Source organism: Falco peregrinus, chromosome 5 (genome assembly GCF_023634155.1).
Source record: "Falco peregrinus isolate bFalPer1 chromosome 5, bFalPer1.pri, whole genome shotgun sequence".
Lineage (NCBI taxonomy): Eukaryota > Metazoa > Chordata > Aves > Falconiformes > Falconidae > Falco > Falco peregrinus.
The window spans coordinates 65432434-65454211 of record NC_073725.1 but is presented as its reverse complement, the minus strand read 5'-3'; the positions used below and the strand labels follow the sequence as shown (position 1 = coordinate 65454211).

At 45.9% G+C, this 21778-nt stretch overlaps 1 long non-coding RNA gene across 2 annotated transcripts in view; it reads left to right on the top strand.

Moving 5' to 3' along the window:
- LOC106112753 (uncharacterized) overlaps window positions 1–21778 on the top strand; it is an 80145-nt gene that overhangs the window by 5967 nt on the left and 52400 nt on the right. Inside the window, exons 2-3 of one of the 2 annotated variants that reach the window (XR_008747564.1) lie at window positions 5667–5779; window positions 18538–18708. This is a non-coding gene — a long non-coding RNA (uncharacterized LOC106112753). Of the gene's footprint in view, window positions 1–5666; window positions 5780–18537; window positions 18709–21778 lie in introns of those variants that run through there. The other variant, XR_008747563.1, reaches the window with a different exon arrangement.

The window sequence follows — 21778 nt, the reverse complement described above, 5'->3', positions numbered from 1 at the left end:
TGCTGGGCTGCAGTCTGCAGTCCTCAGCTCTGATGTAGAATGCTGTGTGAGATCAGGCTAATGTGAACACAAGCCTTTGGGACCAGGTAGTGAAAGAGCAAAGGGACTGTGTCAGCCAGCACAGAATCCGATTAAGGTTTTCCTGGGAATACTGTAGAAACCCCCTCACCTCCCTGCCTGCCTGTGCCCTGGGCCTTTTCAAATGTTGAGGGTGGAAACCAAAGGTTTCTCACTGTTGACCCACACTGTTCTGTAGAAAGCATTTGATGCAACGAGTGTGCCGGTTCTCCTTAGCTGCCTGTTTTGCTGGTAATCGTGGCTAGTCTGATAACTTCTAAATGCTAAATCATGTTCTATCCATGATTATAAAGGTGCTTGCTACAAGCTAGTTGTAAAGTTCTGAAGGAATCATTTTTGAGCGATGTTTAAATATGATGACAAACATGGTCATGTGGTTTGCTTCTGGGTAACTGGGGTTATCCAAGGGACTGGCTGGACTGTCAGGCCTCCTTCTCTGTTACTCTTCAAACTGCATGGCTGCTCATATGCATATAAAATCCTCCTGGTTTGAGCTGGTAGCATTTCATGCTATTTTAGCATAGTAGGGACCTGCGGTCTAGGGCATGGAGGACGAACAGCCATTGTTTTCAGACCTCCTGTGAAATCAGGACCTCTGACTTGCAAGTCTAGTCACTGCAGCTGCAGCAGTTAGCCAGTGGAAGGTCTTGTTCCCTGGGGCTTTGCACAGACATGGACCTCCAAATGTGACTGGATCTACAGTGGCAACGTTCCCCTCTGTGCTGATAGCTGAGCTCTGCTAACCCAATTGAAAAGCTCTGCTAATGGAAGCAGAGACTTCCAGTGGTTGGCATGGTCACAAGGGGATTCTCGGTGGCACAGCAGCATCGATTAGGGACCAGAGACCTTTTAGCAGAAGTTGGAAATACAGATGTAGCCAGAGCTGCATTAACTGATAAAAAAAGTGCTTCTTAACGTACTACATAATTAGTGTGAAACTCATTGCCACAGGAAGCCATTGAGGCCAGGCACTTAACAAGAGTCACCAAAGGGGTGGACACTGCTACAGATGGCAAAAATATGTAAAAATACATTAGCTAATGATAAATTTTACTGTGGGTTTATTAAACCACATGTTTAACCCAGTCTCTACTGGCAGAGTCCAGTATAGTACTTAATGTGAGGAGGAGAATGAGCAGACAGACATTGGATCTGATGCAGTTTGGCAGCCTCTCCAAGGGGCAGTGTATTTGACAAGGATCCGATCCTCGTGCCTTTAGCTGGCTCAGCGTCATGGCTCTGTCACTGTGTCTCTTTCCTCTGTAGCAAAGAAATCTTCATAGTTGTGATCAATAAAAGTGGGAGCACAAATGTGAAACCAGTTTTCTTCCCCCTAAAGAGGAATGTATTTCCCAGATCATTACATTTTTGGTTCATGTGCTGAGGGTTTGTCTCCCTGGGAAGTTTTTACAGTAGATTGAATCTGATCGTTGAAAAACTCATCTGGAAAACAGGTTAGATGCAAGTATGAAATGCCTCCCTCTGTCCCTGTTTCCCTCTTCTCCCTCTCTGTACACCCAGTGAGGAAAAAGCTGATGGTAGAGTTAGCAGCTTTTAATTATCATTTACTACCTAGGTGGAGTCTCAGGCCTATCTTTCTGCATTAATCTCAAGTGAATGGGTCTTAACTTCTCGTTTTCTGTTTGAAGTGAGTGGGTGGTGGAGACACATATTTTCCAAAAGTTGTGGTTTTCTCTCATGCCTCCTGAGCTTCCAGTTCAGTGTTGGAGGGATGATGAGCCTCCTTTTAATAGCTGGATTTCTCTTCATTCCTGCTTTGGTTATGGATTGAGAATCTGGTTTTACGTGTTCCTTCCTCTGTGCTTATCTTTCAAGACTGTAAAATATCTGTAGAGATTGGAGGGTTCCCATGTGGGAATATTACAGTACAATAATGTTACTGCAGCAGAAGTGTTACTGGTGGGAGGAAAGAGGATCTGTGTACTCTGAGCCCTCAGCTTTCAGCCCAGCATTTGCAATTGCAGAATTTATTTTCTCCTGTGCAGATGCTTCCAGCTATAGCAAGGGCTCCATTTCGCCTACTGACCTTTTGTCCCTGCGATCCTGAGAAGTTTGGTATCCCTGTTTAATGGCACTACAGGCAGCTAATGCTAGTGTTGGTGTGTTGCATTGTCCCCAGAGCCCTTGCTTTTCTGGGCAATAGGGTTGCTCATTGCCCTGCCCAGCTGGTCTTCCTGTGTAGTCAGCAAGTAGCAATGGTGGCAGCTCTGCTGTGTGGCCAGCTTCCCATTAGGAAATGGGATGGGATCACAGTCTCATTTCACCTCTTGATGACTGTGAACCTGGGCTGATTCTGGATGTGACCTGGAAGAAGGCTTTTCTGTACTTCAGCCCTCACTAGCAGGCAGTCTTCAACAACCTTTCATATTAATATACTCAGTAACAGATACACCCATACGATTTAGATAAAGGCTATAATTCATATTTAAAACAGAGGCTGTAACCTGGGTGTTAACTGAATCCAAGAGGTTCCTGTGCATGTTAAACTGATCCTGCCCTTTACAGGAACTCTATCACAGGCACATAATGCAAAATGCAGACAGTGGACTTGCTGCTGTTAGTGTGCATACTGGGGTCACCCTGATGCAATGAGCTGAATTGCTCAGGTGATGACTGGGGGTTTTCTAGTTGTCAGTGCAAACAATATGGTGAGCAGAGATGAATGTGTGAACAAGAAGCTGTTTAACTCCTCTGGCGGTGATGGAACCTTGTGAAGGCAGTGATTAAGAGGAATGGGTGGTTCAGCTAAACGTAGATATTACTCCTGTAGGTGCATCTCAAATGTCCCACATCTTTGCTCACTTTCACCTAGGAAAAGTTACTGCTAAAAATTGCAGTGATTAAATTTGTGCCTGAAGATACAAATCAGGACTTCCAAGAGCTAGGAGATACTAGACACCTAAACAGGAGATGGTAGTGGCATGTTGAGATCCCAGTGTGGCCTTACCAGTATAGTATAGGTGCCAGCAGTAGTATGGACATTAGTGCATGCTCTGAAGGTAAATGTGCCCTGGCAGGAGGAAACCTCCTTGACTGGGTTGTGCGTGCTGATCTATGTTCCTAAAGCCAAAGTCTGTCATGCATCTCTGTAGGGGTCTACATGGAATGGTGTATGTGTGTGTGTAGAAGATTGTCCTGCCCAAAGGGTGCAGTGGGGCAAAGATGAAGCTTTGATGGCCTGAGCATCAGGGAGGAAGTGAAATCAGGCCTTGCAGGAAGCTGTTGAAAGCTGCCTGTACACAAAGCCAGGCCCAGCCTGCACCAAAATGCTTTGTAGGAGTGCTGGAGGATGGTTAGAGTTAACATGTGAAAGCTGCCCTGTCAGTGCCTGCTTTTATTCCCCACACTGCAAACACTTGTTCTGGTTATAAATGGATACATGAAGAATTTATTTCTTTTTCTGTTTCTGGGGTTTGTATTCCCCTGCTTAAGTTTAAGAGCACAGAGGGATATCAGTCTTTCTTTGTGTTCTGCTGTCCATCTCCTTCCTGTGCTCTTTTTCTTTCCCTCCTGCAGCAAAGCCATTTTCTCTCCCACATACTTTTGCAAGAGCAAAAAGTCTGCTTCACTTCACAGACATTTTGATGTGGGGGGAATGGACTTTATATTAAAAGAGTGAACAGAGAGTAAAATAACAAGCAGAGAGAAAAAGGGCAGGTTTTGCAGAGCTGATGTACTCCCATCGGTTCACCTTCAGAGCAATTATGCCATGTAAATCTCCCTTCTGCAGGAAAAGCCAAGGAGAGCCAAAAACAGCACCAGTCATTTCAGCTTTGTCCCCTGCATGGAGAAGTAGCCTTAGTATTAGCACAGCTTGGCTGTGGGCCAGATGCCTGTGCATGGAAACATATTTAAACTATTGAATAAGCAGGGTATAAACAAGAATTTTCAAAGTTTGGTGTTTTTTGCAACTCCAGGCAATGTGAATTAGTCTACAGTTATTAAGTTCCCATCTGGTGGCTTCTTTATGAAGGAATGATATTTGCATGTTTCCAGCAGAGAAAAGCTGGTTTTAGCTCAGATAAAATGGAACATTTTGCGATGGTATGGGACATAACAGATGATGCTGTTTTTAGCAACTGGGATTGTAGGTTTCACCAGCTGCCCTTTAACAAAAAATTATTTAAGGGGAGCCAGTGTTTTTCCTAGTACCCTGAACACCCGTTGACTTGGAAGACTTTGGTCAGAGGAAATGATGGCATCTCACAAAGAAATCGCCTATCCTGTAATCTTCTGGTTGTGTTTACCCTCAGGGCATTTTTTTTTTCTTTTAATTTCAGCAAGGTGCAGGGCTGGTGTAGCCATAGGTTACCAAAATGCAAATGGCCTGATTATCTTCTTTCTTGTTAAGAGAGTGGTTAGCAGGAAAGATTTGCAGCTGCTGCACTGCATTGCTGCTGTGGGGATTGTTAATGTTCCAAAACACACAAGGCGGGAGCCACATGGATTAACCTAGAAGGAAGCCAGTGCCTGGCTTGTTTTGAAATACCCTCTTCCACCACTGCAAACTGAATGTGGTTCTGGAACCAGACACAGCTTTCTAAACCAGCCTGTTCAGGCAGGCACTGCCAGCTTAGAAACCATAAATACAGCTTGGGCAACAACTGAACCACACCACTGCTCAGACACCAGTTGCTTTCCCACCCAAACAGCTGCTCTGCTATCACAGCCAAGACTAAGGGGGAAGGTAACGCCCCAGTGAAGCTGCAGCTTAGGGTCTGTAGCAGGAGGCTGTAACCAGGCTCAGAGCAGTGCCAACACCATCACCCTCCCCACCCTTAGCTAGGCTTAGCAAATGCAGTGTAATTAAGGGGGGAGAAGGCATGGTATTTTGCACACAGGCAGTGAAGAGTCCTAGCTTCAGCAGTGGACACTGCTATCTGAACATGTTTGCACACCCCATTTCAAGCAGAGCAGCCTAGGTATAACAGCTTCAGTATAGCACTATACTCTTTAAGAGTGTCATTTTTTTCTTATAGTAAGTTGAGCTATTTGGAGTCTCCTGATAGCAGAATGTTTTAGAAGACAGCAAGTCTTGTTATTCCCAGAGAAGATTGCTGGCCTGCCTCCAAGTCTTATAAGATCATTGGGGTGTTGCCAGGTTTGAATAGGGATGCTGTAATGGGATTTGAGGGAAAATTTGTCTTCACCATGCTCCTGCTGTCCTCTTTTGTGGAAAGGAAAAGCACAGCTCCTGGTAGGTTTGAGACTTTTGCCACTGGTGGTAGTGTCCAAGAGAGCTTATGTCTGAGAATTCCCTTGGCTCCTTTCTTTTGCTCCTGTCTGAAAAATAAGGTCAATTCCTTCCTACAGCACTGAGAAGCCTTGATCTGGCTCTGTGTGCAGTGTTGTAGCCTCCACCTTTCTCCAGGACCCTCCTGTGCAGCTGAGCACCAGGCTGGATATTAGCTCAGCTGGTGGTACCTGGTCCTGGAGTGAGAACGCTGCTGTCCAGGGCTGCAAATACATGCATGGCTGCAAGCTGAAGCAGCAAAAGGAGTCAGATCTCTGCAACATACCTCTGAGGGCAATTCAGTTAAACTTTTTTCCTTCTTGCCTCTTCCAAGGTTTTCTTTTCATGGATAAACACATGAAGCAACAAGTCTGCAGTTCTGAATGGACCAGGAGCTGCCCTTGCCAGAGATACGAATACCCAGACAGCAATCAAGGGCTCAGCCAGGTATGTGTGACCTAGACCATGTGGGTTGCCTCCTTCCAGGTTCTGACAATGGAGAGTCCTGAGCCACTGAGCTGATTTCATTTTTAACCACAACCCAGCAGAACCCATGCTTTGCTTGAGGCTGGCTGGGCTGCTCTGCAGATGATCTTGCAATGTTATGACAGTCCAGAGAGCCATTATTCCGAGCGCTTGCCAATCACCAGACTGCTGCCAGTCTGTGTCAAATGAAGCATCCCAGGCCCTGTCACATTAAATCCAGCAGCTCTTTCATTTAGAGCAGAGCAGTTTGTTTGTGTTCCCTCCCCTCCTTTTGGGATGCCACACTCAGTCATCTCGGGTTTGGTCTGCCTGTGTGGAGCCTGTAACCACAGCAAAGCTCAGTGCCCCTTAAATGGCCCCTTGTCCTCAGGCAAGCAATACTGTTGAGTGTTTTGTTATGATACAGTTTTGGAAAGAGATGGGTGTAAATAAGGGGGAAGGCATGGAATACTGGTATGGCTGAGAGCATGGTTCTAGATCAGTCCTCATCTGTCATTCACACCAGTTCAAGGGCAGGGAGTCTCAGCCTGATGAATCACACACCTGCTGTGTTCTGTTGTAAATGAGAATAAAAGATGCACAGTACTGTCACATACGTTTGCACCAGTCAAGGCTGTCCAGCACCTCTGTGCCTCAGTTTTCCAATCTTGCAAACAGGAGAGTTGAGGAGTAGCCCAGTCCCTGGAAAGGGGAGGATCAAGCCATGTGGCTTGCTGCAGCCATATGGAGAATGGAAATGAGAACAGTGGGTTGTGTGGCTTCAGATGAGGATCCAGAGCTTGCTCGCTTTTTCTGCAAGCATTAGAGAACAGAGCTGAATTTTTCCAAGACAGTATTGTAGGTGAGCAGGTGCCCTCACTGTTTCTCCCAAGCAGCTCCTGCCCTCTGCAACTTTGTGGCACACCACCAAGCATGACAGTGCTGCAGCAGTCATGTGGAAGGAGTGGGAGTACTCTTGGAGCATGGGTTTCTCAACTGTGCTGCTGCTTGGGCAGAGGTGACTCCAACAGGAGAACTGTCCAATTCATGCTGGGGCTGCAAGTGGAGGGTGCAGAGAAAAGTCTGTACAGAATGGAGAAAAGGGAAAAATGATGATGAGCTGGCTGGAGATATGATTACAAGGAGGAACCAGGATTCTGCGCACAATATTCCTTTTTCATCAGTTCAATATTCCCCTGTCCCTGCAGGAAGGCCCTTTGAATCAAGTCTCTCTGTGTAAAGGCTGTGAAGACTGGTCAGCTTCTGCTGCCTTCTTAGCTTGGGAGAACAGGAAAAAGAAGAGTTGGTGTTTTGTGGGGGTTTTTTTTCATTTATAAAGCATCTGCAGTAAGAGGTGGTTTGTTTCTTGTCATTGCTTGCTTTGGTGTTTAATTCGTCTCCTGCAGGATTTGAATTCAGATATTATGATGGGTTTTTTCCTTTACAAGAATTAAAATCAAATGCACAGTTAAAAGACAGAATTCCAGGGCTTCCAATAATTTGACCAAATTAAGTCTGCAAGCCAAATTAACTGAGTTTCCTTATGACTGTTGTCACTTTGCATGCTGGCTGTACATTCCTGATTCATTACAAAAAATATTTTCCTTACCTTTCTTGCAAGGGGGCCCCAAGCTGATTAAAAGCAAAAGAAGTTTTAGCTGTGGTCTTCTTCCCTTTGAAGACTAGCTTTTATCTGTGGCTGATTGTTTCACAAGATAGTTTCTGGTTATTTCATGCCTATTGTGCAAATTCATGGGGAGAGTTTCCCTATGGATGAATGGAGATCCCTTCAAGGAAGGATGCGTACTGCTTTTAAGGACTGTCTTTTAACAAACCTTACACAGATCCCCATTTGAGGTGTCACTTCCATAACTATGTCTCTTTAAGAAAGTGTAATGATAAATCTGGCTTCATTATCCATCATACCTAACAATCAGCCCAGTGACATCCTTTCCTCTCATTACACAGAATAGAGATTGACTCATTGGGTGACTCTGCTTTCAGTTGAAACCACATACAGTAACTGGAAACCCAGGGAGACTCTGCAGTCTCCATGGAGACAGCACACGTACAACTTAATGTGATCAACAGATGCTGCAATAATCTTGAAAGATGGAGAAAATGTTTCAAACAGTGTTGTTCATGGTGGTTCAGTGGATGTTCAAATTTGCTCTGTTATGACTGGGCTCTGTGTAAACACACACTCTTTTCAAAACACAGACTTGTGTATTGAGGGAGAAATCTCTCATGGGCATAAAGCAACTAGGAAGTGGGCCACTGCTTTTCTGTTCTCAGCATCTGCCCTTAGGGAGGTCACCTTAACTTTCTTTTCTATCCCAGTTTATCTGTAAAATGGGACAGTGCTAGTCACCCGTTAATGGCTAACAGCATCTTTTATGCTCTGGGGTAGATGACTAATGAGATGAAACTAGTAGGATTCTGATGAATGAGTCTATAATCTCAGTGAATTGAATAGGGATCTCCCTCTGTGCTGTATGACCTAATGTTGTAGCTGACGTCAAGGTTTCCAGAGCAGATTTATACTTCTGTTTCATTTTCCTGTGAAACCTCTAATGAGTGATCATTTCCCACTGAATCTTATAAGCTGTTGTAAAGAAATGACCTGCTTTCTGCCTTCCCTGCTCTGATACTGGTGTAGCCCCCATTACTGTCACATCTGGACCCCTGGCATCAGTCTTGGGGTATGGAGATGCAGTCCTGAAATAGAAGGAAGGGCATGCAGATGCTAGTCCTGCATCAGAAAAAATCCTGGAGCGTAACTATTAGAAAGGATGTTCCAGATGCAGGGGCTGGCTCAACCTTCATTTTGCTGATTGCTGCTGGGAAGGTATAAATTCATGCCATACTTGTTGCTTATTCTTTCCCTAAGCATCCTCTGCTGGCCACTCTTGGAGATAGGCTGCTTGGCTGGAGGGACACTTGCTCTGAATTCCTGTTCTGCTCTTAAAATCTAGTGGCTGTGGAGGGATTTTTTTGTGTTTTCCCTTTTCATTGGGTTTTTCATGAGGGAGGATTAATCTTTGATAATACAGTAGCATTTAGAGCTGTGCTAGGTGCTTTACAGACATAGGGGGAGATGTAATTACCAGCTTGGAAACTGTGAGAGCTGTCTGTAGAGGAAAGACGACCTAGACCAGTTTTATAGGGAAGAGACTTATCGGCTGTGGCAGGACTGCCCTCAGAGGCAAAGGAGGCTGGTCAGGGTGTCTGTCTGTACCTCTGCTGCTGCAGCTCACAGCTCGGTGCCTTTGCTGATGTACTTTCTGACACCAGGGAGCGCTCAGGTAGTCCCTTCTGCTGGCAGAGTTGTGTAGCTGAAACTGCAGATGGGCAACAGTTGGTGACTTCATCTACACAGCTACTGGAAATCACCTGGCAGAGCCTTCAGCAGAGGAAGATGCAGTGCTACCCCCCAGCTGCCATTCTTTCCTCCCATCTGCGGCCAGCCTTCCTTGCTTGCCAGACTTTTACTCAGCCTGGTTATTAGGCCGGACTCTGCCCTCGATAAAAGGTGCTTAGCCTTACGAACTCTTCCCCTCCCATGCACCTGGGGATTGAGCTTTCCAGGTAGAAAACATCTGTTGACACTTTCGGGGCATCCACCCTTGGAGAGATCCTCACCCATGCAGTGATCCTCACCCATGCAGTCCAAGTCAACAGACTCCCCATCCAGTAGCTGGTTTCCATGTCACTGTACATGTACATGCAAGGAACTGTAACCCATAAATATCAGTAAGGATTATTGATCAGGGTCTCTCTCCAAATAATGACAGGAATGTATCTCCTTTCAAAAAGTACAGAATATCTAATTCTATGAAACGAATTCCTCGATGAAGTCCCAAATGGGCCCATAAGATCAGCCTGATTATTTTTTGAAGCCTTGGTTGCTCTGAGTAAGGCTGGAAATTGAATTAGCTTGGAGAGACACAGCCCTGGCCAATCACTCAGGGAAGCTGAAGGACAGCTTATTGATTTTCATGTTTCAAAAAAAAATTAAATGATATCCCTTTTTGTTATTTAAAATGCTGCTTAAGCAATTTAGTAATGTGATGTTGGAGGCCCAGTTCCAGGCTCTGAATCGGATGAAGGAGGGGGAGATATTTCCCTTGACAAGAGAGCTAGGTGGAAGAAAGATTTAGTGTAATTGCCTTCCCTTCCAAATAATTGATGATGCCAAAAGAATGGCTATATTTTGCCGGCTTCCTTTCCTGCATACCATTTATTAAAGATATAGTAATTAATTATGTAAATAGTTGATTTATAATCAACAACACTGGTAGTTAATTGATTTTTTATGTGTGAATTTATATGGTAGGAAAATACTGATAAGGTGATTATAGTGGCCTGCCAAGCTGCAGCACCTACGGGGAGAGGAGGAGGTGGTCCAGTGAGTCTCAGCTGATGGATTTTTTGGTCCTTTCATTGGGAATTTAACCCTTCTCCATCCCCAAAATGAAACTGGTATTAAAAGGATCCCATCTGTCCAGAACAGAGACTCCTTTCTCCAGGGATGTAGAAGGAAAGCATCTTCCAGGAGCTGCTGTCTCTCTGAGTTGGAAATTGGCTCTGCTCAGCTGCTTCAGAAGGGGCTGGGTAGAGAGTGCCAGCCATTTCCCAACCCTCTGCAGTGCTTCTTGGATTAAACTGTAGTGTATGATTTCTCTCCCCCACTGACGCACCCCTTCCCTTTCTATTGTTTCAGGCAAATCTTTCAGAAACAGCTCTTAATCAAATGAATGTGCGGTTATAAATAAAATACCTTCTCCCCTTTTCCCCTTCTCCCCTCCAACCTCAAATCTTGAACCTTTGCCCAGGCAGAAGAATGGGAAATGCTTCAGAATGCAAGTGGTGGCTCTAAGGTGGCGTTTTGTGCTATGCCTGTGTTTCCAAGGGCCTCATCCGATACAGAGGATGGCTTGATGACATCTGGGTGGTCTTTTTTTCTCCCTCCATGCTGAAGGGTAGGTTTGTGACCTGAGTCTCCTTAAGTTTATGTAAATGCTATTAAGGCTCTTTTCACCCACAGTCCAGGTGGCATGTGCTTTTGGCTGAGGCTGAAAATGCTCTTCTAGCCTAGTGGCTGCCAGTAGTGGGGGAAAAGCTCTCTCTTTCTCCCTCTCCAATTCTCTGCAGTGCTACTGGGTTTAGGATCTTGAGCTCATGTAAAAGCCGCCTGTTGTCCTTGCTGGATAAGAGGCTTGTGCATCGAGCCTAGCCTCTGCCTTGTATGCCACAGGTGACTTGGGAACTTAGGTGGAGTGTAAATCCGTCCTGTGCTGCCTTAAGTTCCTTGACCTTCAGCTAAGACCTGAGCTGCTGCTTCTCTGTGATGAGTCGATGCTATTAATTGGAAATCCAATTTTGGAGGATGGCCAGGCTAATGCTGAGCCAGCATCACTGGGCTCTGCAGGCAGGATATAGGACATGCCTTGGTCTATTTGTAGCTGGGGAAAGTCAGCTCATTCTGTCTTATTGCAGGGAAAAGTGGGGTAAGTAGGTCCCAGTTCCTACCTCACCTGTCTGTCACCTTACATGGGTTTACTTTTTCCTATTACTAGCTTGGTGCAAGATGAACTGCACAACAGAATTGCTAAGCAAAGACTTTTTTTTACCTGACCCCTGCCAGCACACAGGGCAAAATGGCATCAGTCCTCTGCAAGGAATCCCATCAAGGTCCCTCCAGTGTTGGTGGAGAGCAGTCATTGAGTGCCCTTCCACCCTAAACATGGACCTTAGGGCAAGTTCATTTGCCTTCAGAGGGGCTGATCCTGTCCCTTCAGAGGGACTGATCCTGATTGCAGAGGGAGCCATGATTCAGAGCACTGTGGCAAACTGCTTGATGTGATGGCGTATGTGGAGTGTTCACTGCTCATGTGTGTGGCATGTGAAATCATGACACTCCTGCATCCCAGACAGGGGATTCTTCAGTGTATCCTCAAAATGTAAAACAGTTGGAGAGGTCTCTTTCAGAGGAGCCTGTTGTTTACTCCTCAGGTGATGTAACATAAGACATGCAGACCCTGGTGAACAGCTTCTCCAGTCCCAAAAGCCATGCTTAGCAGAGACCTTGCAGTCAGAAAAGCAGCTTTTATTGACATCTGAGTTGAAAGCTGATTGACACCATGTGTCAAACAGCAAAGAGCAGAAGGTGAGCAACAGGACAAACTTCTCTGTTGAGAGGGGTCTCCTCTGGCTAGTGCTTGACAGCAATCCCCAAATTTTTGTGATCCATCCAGCATTCCTGTCTCTTTATCCCAGGGTTTAAGCATAGTGCAGAAAAAGAAAAAGAAAGGGCAGGCTGCAGATGGTGATACAGATGGGAAGCAGACAATACTGAGAAGGCAAAGTTGGACAAAGTTTGGCGTGGAGGGCAGGGCTGAATACCAGGCATGGACGCAAGGCTGGTGATGCAGACGTGCATTGCTGCCTCCTGTGGGATATTTTATGTAAATCCTTTGCCCTCCCTTTCTTCTGCCTAGGTTGGATGATCTCAGGGGTACACTTCTTGTGGGTTTGTGCATACCTCATGATGTGGAGGGATAGGAAAACACTGTAATGGTCTAAGAGGTAGTGGGAGACTGTCCCAATGGACGTTTCTTGGCTCAGACACAGTGCAGTCATGTATCACAGCATCGGCAATCAGCACTGAGTTGTGAGAGTGGCTGACAAGGGCTGCGCTAAGCCAGAGCTGATCAATTCGAATCTGATTAATACTAACTGTTTATAAAGTGTGTCAGACCCAAACGTGTATCCAATATTAATTAATCCTCTGAACTGTCCAGGAAAGTAGGGAGGAAAGGAAATACTGTGTCTATTTTAAAATAAAGGAAACAATTGGGAGTAATTTATTAGGTGGCGCTTGGAGCGTGTGGGTTATTTCTACTTCTCCATTTGTCTTGGACATTTATAGAGAGGCTTGGTGGGCAGGGCCCAACTTTCAAACCCAGCACTGGGAGGCAGTGGGTGTCTGCACATTTGGGCTCCACTCCAGGAGATGCGGAATGACTGATTCATTGCAAGTCCCGGTTGAATTGTTAAGGAATTCCTGGCTACTGGGGCTGCATTCAGAGAGGCGAGATGTCCCTGGCAGGAGACTGCCTGTTCCCTGCAGGTGCTTTTTTCTGGCCAACAGGCATGACAGGCCACTGTGGGTGAATTCAGGGCCACAGAGGAGCGAGAAGGCTGCCAATACAAGACCAAGCTCTCTGCAGCACTAGGGAAGCCAGTGACAAGAGTTGGAGCTGTCCCTTCAGACACTAAAGCCAAGTAGAATGGTTTGGAGGTGAGGGAATCCAGCTCAGTTTGGTCTGTGCCCCTTGAAGAGCTCAGTGTGTTATCAACACAGGTTGAAAAGACCCTCTCTGCTCCAAAGGCTGTTGCCTTGTGCACAGCCTCTCTACTTCTTTATTGTTGTCTTATCTCCCATTTTGGTCACATCACTGAGGTGGCAGATGAAACTTGAAAATCTGGGCCTTAGATTTAATTTCTACCAGGGTTTTGATTGATGCAGTAAAGCCAGTGGGACCCCTTGGGTGCAAGCACAGCTCTGCAAGTCCCATGCAGGGCATCGTGGTGTGTCCTGCCAGCAAAGAGCTTCCAGATCCTGCAGGTGGGAACAATAAGTTTTTCAGCTGCTTTTGCTAAACGCACCTGAGTTCCAGGGCCCTCATTTGGTCTGTGTGTAGCCCCAGTGCATTGATGTGGATGGAAATCTATGTCAAAACAACAGCACTTTAAACAGCCCAGCTGAATCCTTGGGAATCCTTCCAGAGCCTGGGCCAGACCCTCTGCTGCTTGTGACAGCCATGTGAATAAACAGAATACTTTCTTCTCCATGTTGGGGAATCCAGGGCCTTTCACAAACACTAGAATTTGCATAAACCACTTAAAACTCACATAAATAAATTTAGACAGCCAGGTCTTGCAGGAGCCAAATGAAATCATAAAGCTCTAGGTTTTAATTAGTCTCACCCTCGCTATATCAAATGATCATCATTGCTCATGTCAAACAGGTGCTTATTCTGGGATATTAAAAAAAAAGTCTGAGTCCTCTGACAGGGCTGCAGGGTATAAAGGTGGAGAAGGGAGATGAACAGCCATTTGGGCCTGAATGGTTCCTGGGCTGTGGTTTCTCTGGCACAGGGCTTGCTTGGGGTTTTCTAGCACAGATGGACCAGTTTCCCTCCCTGTTTCACCTAGGGGTGGTGGGGACAGGGCAGAGAACTCTAGGGAAGGACTTGCACCCCCTGCTATCCCAGTTTCATGTGCGCTCCCAAGGAGCAGCAGGGTTGGGGGCATCTCAGTGCCTGGGGCAGACCTGGCCTGGAACTGTGTGGCAGGTCCCAAGCCAGCCCCAACTGAGGGCAGCATGAGGCAGCCTAATGTCCCCTTCAGATGCCAGCAGCCACTTGGCGTTTGCCAGATGAAGCTTGTGGGTTTTTTCCTCCTTGCCATTCATGCAAGCACAGGTGGTAGACACAGAGCTGTTGTTAAGGGTTATTAAAGACTGAATTATTTTTTTGCTGTCCCTTTGATGCCTTAATAGACACATCCAGATGTGATAAGGTCAAATTTAAATTTAATCAGTTTTGTTAAAATTTTAATTCCTGGGTGATGGGTAAACACACCAGAGTGTTAGGAGGGTGTTGGCAGTGGCGGCGTGGGGTTCTAGGGCTTTCCAGGAAATCCTGGGCATGGAACCTTTCTTGATCAAGAAATTCCTATAAAACACTAGAAAATTCAGAGAAGGTACTGGGAAAATTCCCAGCTGGGAAATCCTTGAGCTTCTAGATCCAGGAATTCCTGGAAAGCACCAGAAAATTCCAGTGTATCTTCCACAGCACAGCATCAGATCTTGCCCTAAGACAGGTCTGAAGAAGAGCACATTGTCAAAGATTGATGCATCCTGCCCTCAGCTCTGCAGCTGCCTTGTGCTGTTCCTCATTTGGGTGGTGAAGGCAGGGTTGTTTCAAGAAGGGACCTCGCAGAAATCCAGGTGCCTGGTGTTGGTAATCCGTTTTGAAGGATTAGCCCTGATTTTTGCTTGCCTCAGTTCTTTTGCTTGGTAAAGAGAAGTCATAGCGTGGGAGGATGATGGTAGGTTTTTTTGAAGTGCTGCTTAGTCATTTGGTCACAGTGACAACTTCTGGGTTTATAAATGTCACTGAAATGGTGGGGTGGGCAGGACTTGGCAGCCAGACTTCAAATGAGGTGAGAATGACTTAAACAGCAGTATGATGCTCCAAAACATCTCTCACTCTCTCGTTTCCTACCTGTAAGCAGAGCAAGCTTTGCTGCAGAACTGTGCCCTGTGCTGCTATTTGGGTACTACGGTTGTGTGGCTGTTGCAGGGTTTATACCTCTCATTTATTTGATGAGTTTGGCTGTTTTTCTTCAACACTTATATCTGGAGTCAAGTGAATGCATCAACCTCAGCTTTCTGTTTTGTTATGCTTGTTCTTTTCTCAGTTTTTGCTTTACTGGCCATTCCTGTTGAGTCCCTCAGGGCAGAAGATGGTGCATAGAGGTTTGCTGTGTGTAAGACACAGAGGAGGGAGGCAAGGTGGCCCCTGCTTTGTCAAGGGCAGCTCGAGACAGGAGTACCTCTCGTTAGGCTTTGGTTACTGTTATGTTAGCTGGTATTTAAACAAACATGTAATTGTGGAAATGCCTGCTGTCTGTGCCTTAATGCAAACAGCACTATGAGAGCAACAGCTTATTAGAACTTGTTTGCATTAGGGATATTTGCAGCAGGTTAGCCACTGTGTGTCATGCTGCTGGAGTGTGCTAATAGGGGAGCATCCGACTGCAGCTGAGGTGGCTCCAGAGACCTGGGGACTTAGGGAGTGGTCCAGCTGTGGCTGGTGCAGGGTGCCCAGTGTCTTCACTTGCCCACAGTATTTCATTGCTAGCTCGCTTCCTGGCATGGTTTTGGCTAGTCCAGATACCACTGTCCCAGATGACACATGGGCAGGGTATAGGGACTCATCCCAGTAGGCACTGGCTGCAGCAGTGATAAGGGCTTTTGGGGAGAGAGAGGAAGAGTTCAGCTTTATGACAACTAGCTAAACCGTGCTATTTACCCTTAGGCAAAAGACCAATCTGTGGACTGTTTGTTTTGCTGTGCTAAAGTGCCCATGCTGTGGGGAAGAGCTGCCAAGCATAGGCCAGCACTTGGTGGACTGGGCTGTAGCAACTCAGGGCTAATCCACTGCATTTGCCTTGGTGCAGAGGTGATGAACTCAGCTGCATCTCACCTCCACAGAGCCCAGCGATGGGGCTAAGCCCCAGTGTAAACAGTATGGGTCTGGATTTAAGAACAGACTTGGCTTTTACTTGACTGTCAGTGTAGACACATCCTTAGTGTTTTCATTGCTGGAGGAAACAAACCCTTTGGCGTGTGCTTCCCTTCACACCCTGTGCGGATCCAGCTGTCTCTGCTTTCTTTCTGCTCACAAGCAGATGGCGGAGTGAGAGAGGAGATGCCTCAGGTGAGTTGGGCTGGGAGCCACATGGAGACACAAGTGTGAAGAGACAAATCCTTGCGTTGTCAAAATATTGGGATGTCTAGTTAAACCAGAACAGAAGGGATTGCAAAAGCCACCAGCTCCCCTGGTAACAGCAGACAGGTCCAAGTGTAGGCTGGGAGCTGGGGGAGCATGCAAAGGTGGGGGTTAGTGCCGAGCTGCAGGTGTTATAGGTGGGCTGTGCGCCCTGAAAGCACCCTTTGCACTGCAAACAATAACAGGAGCGTTTAAATGCCATAAAGCTCATCTTATCAGGAAGATGGTTTGTACTGAAAGCAGTTGCTGCACACAGTTCCTTTGATGGGTCTCAGCAGATAGCACCAATTATAAAATTATTAACAAACGAATGTGCTCCTTCGCTCCAATTAAATGATAAGAGCCAAAGCAAAGGGGCAGATTTTTATCATTATCAGATTACAGGCCCATATTGTGCTGATAATAAAGCAGGCACTTTCTAATATGCTACCTCAAATATGGCCCCTTAGATTATTGTTTGGCTGGAGAAGAAATAAAAAGAACTTTGCAAAAGTAGTAACAATGCTGGAAGTGTCTTTATCACAGGCCGTTCTAGGGAGCATAACAAAAGGGGCACAAAATGATTCAGGCTGATGACAATGAGAATAATAAGAACATCAGAAGCGGGGAGGGTGCCCACACAGCAGAGCACTCGGCCAGAACAACCTCGAGTCTGTTAAAGAGAGAAAGCCTTTAGAGGGAGTTCACTTCAATCAGGGAGGCAGTCTTCTGCAGCCCCTGGAAAAGTGGAAAGAGCCACAGGAAGAAAGGAGTATTAAAAGATCTTCTGGGGGTGGAGGGAGTGTTTCTCTCCTATCTCTCTTTCCCCTAGGAAGTTGGGTAGCATTTGGGCTGTGGCTATAGATGAAAAGTCCCTCTTCCACTGGCTGAAATCTGATGTTTCAGAGGTGATCAAATGTAATTAGGCAGTGTAGTACTCATTCAGCAGTCATGTGGTATGTTGAAGGAGGAGAACACCAACTGCATGGAAATGGAGACAGACTTAAGTTTCCCCTTCCTGACCCTGAAGCAGTCATACCGAGAAGCCTGAAAGCTGATTTTTATTTTCCTTTCTGCAGGTGAAAGACAGCAGTTTAAGGAAAAGAGTCCTACTCAGTATTTGACTCTCTGCCTTGCTATGTGTTAGGTTGTTAGGCTGGTAAAATATGTAGAGGATGGGATTCCCTTCCTGTACTGGCATAAATCAGAAGTCACTCTAGCTGTGCTGATTTATACAAGCTGAGGATTTGGCTTAACAGAATTATAACAGCATAAAGCTGGTGAGGAGGAAAGGTCAAGCCTGCCATATCTGTCTCAAAGCATGGTGATATCAGCCATGAAATTGTGATCATGACTGATCAGGGAACCTTGTCATTAAGTGATTAATTATTATTAATTGTTATTTATAACTGTAGCACCAGGGAGCCCTTGTCACATCTATGTTAAGTTCTCTTGAACCTGGATTCACTCCAAGTTTTCCGAATTCCTTGAGTTTGCAAAGCAGAGCTGCTGATCTGGTTGGAACAGGTCTTGGGGTTTAATACTCCCAGGACCTGCAATTCTCAAAGGAAAAGTGCTATCCTGTGTGCATTTCGGGGGTGGGGATGTGTGTCCTGAAAGGAGGCCAGCAAAGTAGAGCTGGAAAATAATAATGCTGTGAAAATGGTGAGCTACAGTTAGACTTCTGCTTAACTCAGGGACAGTTGGTTGTGTGTGTGTATGTGGCTACAGGCTCAAGTGCTTCTAATTACCCATCACTAATGATCAGATCAAATTATCTCAGAGGGCTAATTCCAGTGATTTTTGCTCTCATTTCCACTGATGTAAATCACAACTCTGCTGTTAGCAGAGCTGGGCTGGATTTACACCCAGCATAACAGAGTTTGGAAAGCATCTGCACTGAATTCCTGCCAGTTCTTTTCTGAGTCTGCCTGCAGAGACTCCAGAACTGAGTGACATTGGCTTTCCTAGGCATCAAAGGGCCACTTGAAAGGCTAATTAATGTTATCTCTGTGCCAGATGAAGGAGGTAAAGGACTGTTTTCTTGTCCTAATGCAGCACCAACATGTGCAGTTTTACAGCCCCGGCCTGTTGGCTGCTGATTCTGCTTTCGTTACCTGTTATTTACAACCCTGCACACAAAAAGGTCTTATTTATTTGTATGGTTTTTCTTCCCAGGAAGATCTTCAGCTGTGAGCTGAGTCAGCAGGATCTCTAGTCAAATGGTGAGCCTCTTTCCCTGCAAGACATTGAAACCCTGTGATGTTTAGCCTGACGGGAGAGAACTCTTTGCTTTCACTGTGCCACATCACTCTGTTTTGCCTCCCATCTTTCCCTGCAAGCAGGAAGCGGCCCTCTTGAATACAATTTCTATTGAAAGCAAATGGTGTCTATGTCTGATTAGTTCTGGCTTGAGGCTGTATCAACAAGCTCACTGTTGGTCCTGCATTTGCAGCCTGGAATATTTTAGGGCACTTAAGTCTGACAGATTCATGTTTATTACATTAAACCATTTTATCATTGACTGGCCAAAGTGTTATGCTCCCAGCTGGAAAGAGGCAGTGAAGGAAAAAAAAGGCAGCTATACTACTGGCCCAAGTGCCAACAAAAAGGCCAAATCCTGCAGCCTTTAAGACAGTGCCTCAGAAGGCCTGATTCTGCTTTTGTTCAGGGCCTGATCCAGCCTCTGCTGTAGTAAGTGCCAAAGCTGTGGTAGGAGAAGGGCCAGGCTGTTATGCTCTGATGTTAATCAGAAGAGAGACCCTCTGAAAGCCTTGGAATTGGACTGAGATGCAACACTGGGTAGGTGAGAATCAAACCAGACAGGTTCAGATCTGCTGTGTGGGCCAGGGGCTCTGCTGGGTTCACCCCCAGTGTGTCCCTGTCCCCATATAATGCTGATCAGGCCCCTTCTCCCCCTCTGGGCGCTGCTCAGGTTTTGTAGTGCTAACATCAGCAAAACTTGTCTGTGTCAGCAAATAAGACTTGCAAGGCAAAGAGGGAGCTGTGAGGGGAAGTGCCTTTGCTTTTATTCTTTTGCTAAGCCATTTCTGTAACTGCAACTGTACAAACAACAGAATCGGTCACCTTTTCCTCAGAAAAGTCCAGGGCCTCAAGACAGGGCAGGATTCTGTTCACGTTTCCTCTCTGGGGACAGGGTTTCCATTATGCCAAGGCCCCTCTCCTTCACTCTGGCAGCCTACAAAGGTCTTGAAAGGATTGGAAAATGTCCCCTGCCAGCTTCCCTTGCTCAGGAGAGCTTCCCAGCTCATGCAGGGCTGGCATAAGGCCTTAGTCTGCTGCAGAAGCCTCTGCTCTATGGGAAATCCCAAGGGGAAGAGCTATGGTCTCTTTCAAAACAAAGGTATAAATTTCAAAACATCCTGTGGAAGGGAAAATACCAGAGCCAACCAGAAAAAGGTTTTGAAGCAATCAGACTTTTCCATTTAAAACCAACCGGAGTCTGGCAGCTGCCTCCATTATTTTTCTTTCTTGTTTAACATCTAGAAGTCTCCAAGGATTTTCCTGGTACATTTGCTCTGCTTCACCGTAGGTCTCCACGGAGTGACTGTAACAGGCAGTGTGTGGCCTGACACTTGACTTTGTCATTCTGCCCATCTTGTCATTCTGACAGAATAATCAGAATAATACTTAATATTTCCCAGAAGTAACTTCTGTCTAGGACTCCTACAGGTGTTTTACCACTGTTACTGGCAGCTGCACACCATATCAGCAAGACAAGGGAGATCAAGGAATGGGAGGTGCTGAAGCTAATCAGAAGTGAGCTGAAAGTTAAGAATTTTAACCTAAACTACTTGTCCAAGCTTTCCCTGTCGACAAAGGTGAGATACACAAACTCTCCAGAGTACAGATCTCCTGTGTTGTGGGGGGTGAGTAGTGGTTTGGAGACCAGAGAGCAAGTAGATGCCTGGAGTTGATTAGGGCAAAAGGTTGATGCTACTTACCCAGAGTGATTTGGTATGTAGTGTTCCTGAGCACTGTCTTTACCCTCATTTCACAGATGCAAGATAGCTAGGGAAGTGACAGGCAGTAGATGGGGGAACGTTAGAGCTACAATGCACATCAGGCTTCCCAAGTCCCAGGCCAGTTCCTTGTCCATTAAACAGCACAGCCCTCCGTGCTGCCTGCAAATTGTCTTTCAATCCAAGGCTCTGTTCGCAGTCATTTGGAAATTTAAAGAACAAACAGTGTAATAGATGAAAGCCAATCAGAAACTAAGCAAAGTCCATTAAGATCACACTCGGTAACCCTTCATTTAGCTAACCCATTCTTCAAAAAAACTGGCTGTACATCTGAAGTGTGTTTACTCTGTAGACAGGTAACTCTGAAAGTAGAACCCGATCTCTAAAGAGCTTATGCTTTCTTAAAAGGAAGCAAACGACTCTGTGTTGTGCCACATAAGGTATTAATCTTTAAATGTTACCCAGATGACTGGGGAAAAGAGGCCATTTGTTACAAGAGGGGAAAAAAGAGGGTTTTTTTTCTTGGCTGTGCTGCCCGGAGAGCCAATTCCCATCAGTGGGTTTGATGCATTGTTTCTTCAGTAACAGTGTTGGTTTTGCACAGGAGCAGCTCTCAAACTGTAACGTGTAATGCAGAATGAGATGTGTTCTAGCAGAGAGGTTTTCTTTGCTATTTTTGCAGTAGGTGGGGCAGGATGTGTCTCAGAAAGGCACTCTCCCTAATGCCCTCTGATTCTCTAGCAAAGGCATCATCTGGTTTGTGGTCCTTGAATTGAATGTTGCTCTATGCACCATAGACCATTTCTGAGATATTTTTGTCTTTAAAAACTGTTGCTATTGCAGAAAGTGAGCCAGAAAACACATACATTGTGTTGTCCTGGGCAAGAGTAGTTATTTTTGTTCTTTCTTTGGTATGTCTTCCTTTGAAAACAAAAGTAATTTGGGCTAATGGAACATGCTGTTTGTGTGCAGAAAAAGAGTACATGGCCCTGAAAGTACTGGAAACTGCAGCTGTTGTTAGGATCCTGTATTTATGCTGATGTGGCGCAACAAGTTCTGGAAGCAGAGCAGTTTCCCAAAGGTGGTTCCCAAGACCGGCAGCGATGCCATGAAACCTGGTCACCATCCTCCACTGAATGAGTTGGATGGCCTCCCAGGGTGGGGGGTTCTACATTTTCCTGCTCACTGCTCTGGCTGTGTTAACCACAGAAGAAGATATCGTAGAGTGTTGTTGGGAGCAAATTGGTACTGAAGTCAGGAATCCTTGAGGCAATTTTCTTTACATGGATGTGCAAAGGTCTGGTTTTATAGCAGGGGAGAAACCCCACAGCCTGAAACAACAGCTCCAATCCTTTCATACATAGACACAACTCAGAAACTCGTTCTGTGTCTCTGCCTTCCCACAAGGCACACATGATTGTGTTTGACTTTCCTTC